This window comes from Platalea leucorodia, assembly GCF_965183815.1.
Source record: "Platalea leucorodia genome assembly, chromosome: 5".
Lineage (NCBI taxonomy): Eukaryota > Metazoa > Chordata > Aves > Pelecaniformes > Threskiornithidae > Platalea > Platalea leucorodia.
This window is the reverse complement of record NC_138827.1, coordinates 75,954,889-75,960,888: the sequence shown is the minus strand read 5'-3', so window position 1 is coordinate 75,960,888 and position 6,000 is coordinate 75,954,889.

The following is a 6,000-nucleotide window of genomic DNA, read 5'->3' as shown; positions in this document are numbered from 1 at the left end:
ACAGTAAACTCTGAAGTAATCCAATTACTTTAAGAAAGTAATTTGGAAAGTACTTTAGAAAAGTATCTTTTTCTTTTAATGATGTATTTCTGATTAGTCCGTGTTTTTAGGGAAGCAATGTTGGTACAGCTGGCTCTCCTAATAAAATCATTCTTTGAGGGTGAAGCATATGCGACATACTTTAAACAGGGCCTTGGTAGACTCAGTTTTACAGACATGCAGAACTTCTGCAACTTAAAGCTGTAGTTCTAAAAAGAAAAAAGAAAGCCATTTGCAAGTTTGACTGCGCTCATCTTAGAATAACAGCAGCTGGCCATAAGAAAATCCATCTATCTGCATTACTTCCTTTGAGATGCAGCATAAATCAAATATCCCTAGTGCCGACTCAACTGTTGGCCAAGAGAGTTACACTTTTATTCCTAAAGTTTTGCATTTCAAGGTAGCATGGAGCATCAGAAAGAATCACAGATTGTTAGTCTTTATCTGCATATCAAGGCAGAATTTCTAATATAAAGATTCTTGTTTTTCTTTCCAACAGGCATGCCTATGGGAGGAGCACAGCTGGTGAGACAGCTGCAGTGGGGCTGACTTCATGGAGGTTCCTGCAAGGATTCTGCTCAACAGAGACTTCCTGATTTTAGGGGTGCAGTTCTTTCCTGTTTCCTTCGTTCCTGGGTTAGTGAAGAAAAGGAAATTCCTTAGATGAAACTCCTTTATGCAGAAGTTCTGTGACACTTTTGTCCACTGTATATTTCCTTCAACAGGAGACCAAGCGAAGAAGGACAGAGGCCATGTCAGAGCATGGAAGTGAGCTGTGTACCTCAGCCACTAGGCTGTCGCAGCCAAGGCTCTATCTCCAATTGATCTGCATTGTGCAGATCAATAAAAGCATGGGAGGAATCTTTGAAAATACAATTAATTACAAATTCAAGTTCTAGCTAATTAAAAAGATTGAAGAGTAGTTCTAACCTAACTGTATCTTGAGAATATTAAAGATTCTTTTCAGTACATTAAAATACATTAAAAAAAAAAAAAAAGGAAAACCAACAAGCATGATCAATGTGAAGTTCTCAGGCAACAGTAAATAATCTTTTTTTTTACCCTTTTCTTTCTTCTTTTTTTTTTAAAAATCAACCTGAAAGCTTCTTAGCAGACTGAACTATTTCTATTATAAACCTACATTTGGCTCTTCCAGGTGTGACAAGCTCTACTGAGATTTCCTTGGGGTCCGTTGTCCTGCTGGTATGAAGACTCTGTGGGAACTTCAGAAATACTTGGCATCAGCTCTCAATTCCTTTACAATGCCTACAGAGAGATTTCTTTGGAGGTACATATTTAACCTCTGTATTTTCAATCAGTGCCAAGAAGAAATGCATTTCTGCTGGGGAGTGGTGGTGTTAATTTTTTGACTTCTTTATCCTCTAAAGAAACTCTGGTCAGAGTATGCTTATTCAAAGATTTAACTCTGAAAATCCAGAGTTCCAATACAGCAGAAGCATTTTGTTTGTTTACTTGTTTTAATGCTGCTAGAAATAAGAAGATCCTTCCCAGCAAAGAGGGGGGAAAAAAAAATTCCGCCACCAGTAGTATATGCAGACCAAATATCATGCTTTCTTAACAGTACACAGAAATAAGAAAATGAGTCAGACTGGTCTGCTGTTGAGATGTGTCAGATACAAATAACTTTGAAAATTAGATTTTTCTCTTTACAATACCTGTGCATACTTCCTGAAGATCAGCTTATAAATGGCTCCAGGTCCTCTGTCATGACAAGGCAGCCCTGTCTGTGGGCTGGCTGCAGAGTCACAAGCTGCAGAATAAGTGCCAAAGATCAGAGACGAGAAGCATTCAAGATTTCCAAAAGTTACGGCCAGGGCACTCAGCTGGTTGAAGAGAAAGGCGTCACCCCTTACTCCTTGCTGTTTTAAGGCAAAGAAAAGAACTGCAGTGTGATCTCCATTTTACTTTCTTAGCTCTTCTTTTTAATAATAGATAATGGGTGGGAGGCTAATTTCCCATCAGCATAGGGGCCTGGCAGCCTGTTTCACAGACTGCCGTAATTCAGTCCTGGTAGAACTGCCCTTGTTTTCCCCTTTTCAAAGAATCACTAGCTGGTTTTAAGATCCTGGTGTTTCTTTTCATCAGCAGGCAATATAAAAACTCCCTTTGTCTCAACTGCATGTGAGAGAGACACTCACAGAATTGAAAATGTTCTTATTTTAAATGAAACTAGAAAGCAAGCGGGTGATGTGTTGAAATGCATTGTTGTATGAACCGCTTGTTGAAAGCAGGCAGCCAAGCTTTGAGAAAAGGTGGGAACAATCACTGCTATCAGCCTTCCAAATACCAAGCAAAAAAAGTTTGATGATTTTCATCCTCTCTATCTGTCATGATGAGAAAAGACAATTCCTTTTGTTAAAGGAGAAGCCGCTGCCCAAGCATTCGCACACCATTCAGGGAGTTGCGCACACACCACCCGAGACTTTAAGTGCTAGGACTCGAGTCCCTTCGCAGCGGGCAGCTCCACTGAGCTGACGGGCGCCCCTTTTCGACTCCTCGCTCACACACACACTCCCTCTTGGGCACTTTCTTTCCCCTCAGGCTTGACCCTAGGTTTCCCTGAAGCAGAGCGTCCAACACGACATACGCTGGATGAATTTATTGAGTGGTACAGCAGTAAAAAACAGCTTGAGCTGGGTGCCTCCGGAGAGGGACCTCAAACAAAGAAATCCCTGGGCAATTTTACGCTTACAGTTTAAGTTCCCCTCCCCTCATGCGACTGTTTGGTCCAATAGCAATATTTGGGTCTGGGGTCTTCTTGTTCCTTATTGGATCCTTTCCCTGTCTCCAGGCAGGACATTCCTTTTTTTATCTTAATGGATGTGGCTTCTGCTAAGGGTTGTGGCTACCTTACCTTCGTAACCGGAAGGCACCAGTTTCAGGGCCTTCCTTCATGTAGCTAAGTAAAAGTTCAGTATACGGTCAGCGAATCTAGGTGAAAATTCACAGCTTGTGGCCTAAGGCTTTAGCAAGCCTTGTTACTAATGCTATGTATTGGATTCTGTTTGAGCTAGAAAGTGACTTCTACAACACTTTGACAACATGGTGAAATATATTTCTAAAATGAAAAAGGATGATCGTAATTTTTTGATTCATATCTTCTTAAAAGAAATCTTATTTGCTATCTGGGGTCCATTTCTATTGACCTTATTCCCTGAAACCCTTTATGTGTATTTTGGAAGAATCAAATACTTTAACATGCAATCAAGGCAGGAATAAATTTTCCACATGGGATGTTTTAAAGGATGTCTGGTCATGTCAACAGAGTCTTGAGAGAATTGCTGTTTGTAAAGCAGATATGCTGTATTTAAATTCTATATTGTAACCACTTCAATGTTATTCCTATTTGATACATTGAAGAATATGAGCAGTTACCCCATTCAAACATTGTCATCAGTCCACCTGATATTTGTCTTAGCAGTGGACAACAGCATCCAAACAACATCATGTAATTTAAGCCTCATTAACAGGTTTCAAATCAGACTAAGAACATGAGGCAAAAAAGCAAAGGTATTTCTTCTTTATACCCATACTAGTATGTTGAGAAGCCAACATTTTGTCAGTAATCTCAAGTTCTCTATCGCTGCCTCCTGAGGAACAACATGCAATAGCATTTTGTGTTTCTTCCTTATGCCAAGGTCAAACACCACCAATGAATCAGGATGAGAGACTTCCTTTCTCTCTCATGCCAAGAAGAAAATTTCTTTTGGTGCTCACCAACATTTTTACTGAAATATTGGTAATATCTGACAAGTTCTATTAAAGTTCTAACTTTATTATCAATGATGTTCTATGTTATTACCAAAGTATGGAGTTGAATGTCTGCTTTACAGTAAACACATGCAATGATCATATGAATAGAAAGAAATAACCATCACCATCCAAGTTTCTTCATTGCTTTCTGGTAACTCCTTGACTTGGAACATTTGCCAGCTCTGTTGACAGTAAGCATAGATGTGCCTTGTGGAAAATGAATAGAACTTCTGAACTTATTGCACATTGGAGATTTTTCAAGTCACAGAATCAAATTTGGCAGTTAAAATTGTAGCCCGAGGAAAAAGAATTGAAAAAAAAATTAAGGGTTTTAGTGTGCAAATATATTCTATAGGTGATCAAGCCATGGTGCACAGAAAGAGAGATGCCAGTAGCATGGGTTAGAGTGGCCAGGTGAAGTTCCTGGCACTGAGTAGAGTCCTCTTCTCAATGGCCCACTTCATAAGATCTATCAAGCATCTATCAAACAGCTTTTTAGTTTAAATCTTTAGTTATATATTCTTCAAGTGACAACACAGAAGTGCATTTCAAATCACAACTGAATTCTTGCTCACTCACAATGTAAAACAAAAACCGACAGTCTGAAAACACACCTTTGTAAACATGTTTTCCTCCTTAAATGCCTGTGAGTGCATTGTACCTCTTAGTAGCCCCCACACCATCCCGGTGGAGTGAGAGCTCCTTCTCCTCTTGCAGCCCACCTTGCCCATTCTCAGCTTGCTGCCTCCTCCTGTACCAGTGCAGCAGCATCCTGGCACACAGCAAGCAACCACTACAGGACGCAAATTTAAATATAAAATATCTCAAATTTCCATTACTTCCCTTTAAAAATAGATGTAAATAACGGCAGTCAACATATGTAAGGAGTATTTTCAGGAAGAGGCTAAAACTCTTTAATGCTTTTTTTCCCATGACAGGGGACTGCAGAGCAGGCCAGGTCCGATGATTTAGAAGGCACCACAGCATTCCCAGCATTCAGTCCCAGAGAGGGAACAGCAAGTCATAACTTTTAAAATTAACTTTTGCATTTGAAGATGTGGATGTAATTCTTATTGCCCTCTACATTTGAACAGTTCTGGTGCCTTTGCTACCACTAATCAGTATCTCCTGCACTAAATCATTTACAGAGAGCAACCACTAAATCTGATTTACGAGCCTGGTGCCAGGTCTGGCACCACAAAGGGCTCAGGTGATAAAAAGTATCTGTTCTTGCATGGTCCCTCCACCCCTTATGTATTCCAAAGATGGGTAGCAGGGAAGGGGGAGAACATAACTGGAGTCTGTTTAGCATCAGCAAAGAACTGGAGTCTGGGATTTATGGTTTGGTAGCTGTCACAGCTGGAAAACATTCACTAATGAAGTCCAAACCGGTGTCAGACAGACATTGTGTTCCTGTTCCCATCTCCCTTTTGTTGGGGGCTGAATAATTCACTAGCAAACACTCACCTGTGAAAGTCACAGGTAAATCTCATACTGGAGAGTTTTTCTACATGAACTCTGATTGCTTCTCCACTGCGGGAGGGGGGCAGGAAGCCAAGACGCAGGAAACGCATCTCTGCCCCAGAGGAGCGAGGCATAGACTCAAGGCACTCCGGAGGATTAACTTTTCAAGATAGGGAAAGGGATTACTGTAGCCCTGGACTCAGGGGCAGATAGACAACAGGAGACAGACCTCTTGTCACTCGGATGCATGTCAGATATTCAGCAGGAAAGGAAGTTAAAAGCCAGCACACATGGTAAGGCATGCCTGTGCCCTCCCATACTGTGGCTACACTGCAAACAGTGCTGTTCTGCGGGGTGGGCGGACTGTGGTCAGAAGAGGAGCGCACCTCCATGCGATCCCATCAGGAGTTATACAGACAAGAAAAAGCAAAGGTTGAGCCAGCGTACTTGCTCTTATATAAATCAAACCCCCACTATTTCCTTTGCCCTGTTTGGCACTGGGTAGGCTCACACTATTCGACCCTGAGAGCCTCAGAGCAGCTCCGGTCAAGTCAGGCAGTAAAGATCCATTTTTTCATTCAGCCTTTGCAGAAAATGTTAGAGAACATTTTAAAATTTGAATTGCATGTGAAAACCTGATTTGGCACAGTTGAACATGAAAATTATCTTTCAATGGAGCTACCACCTGCCTTCCTGAGGAGATAATATATCCCGAAAAGGAAG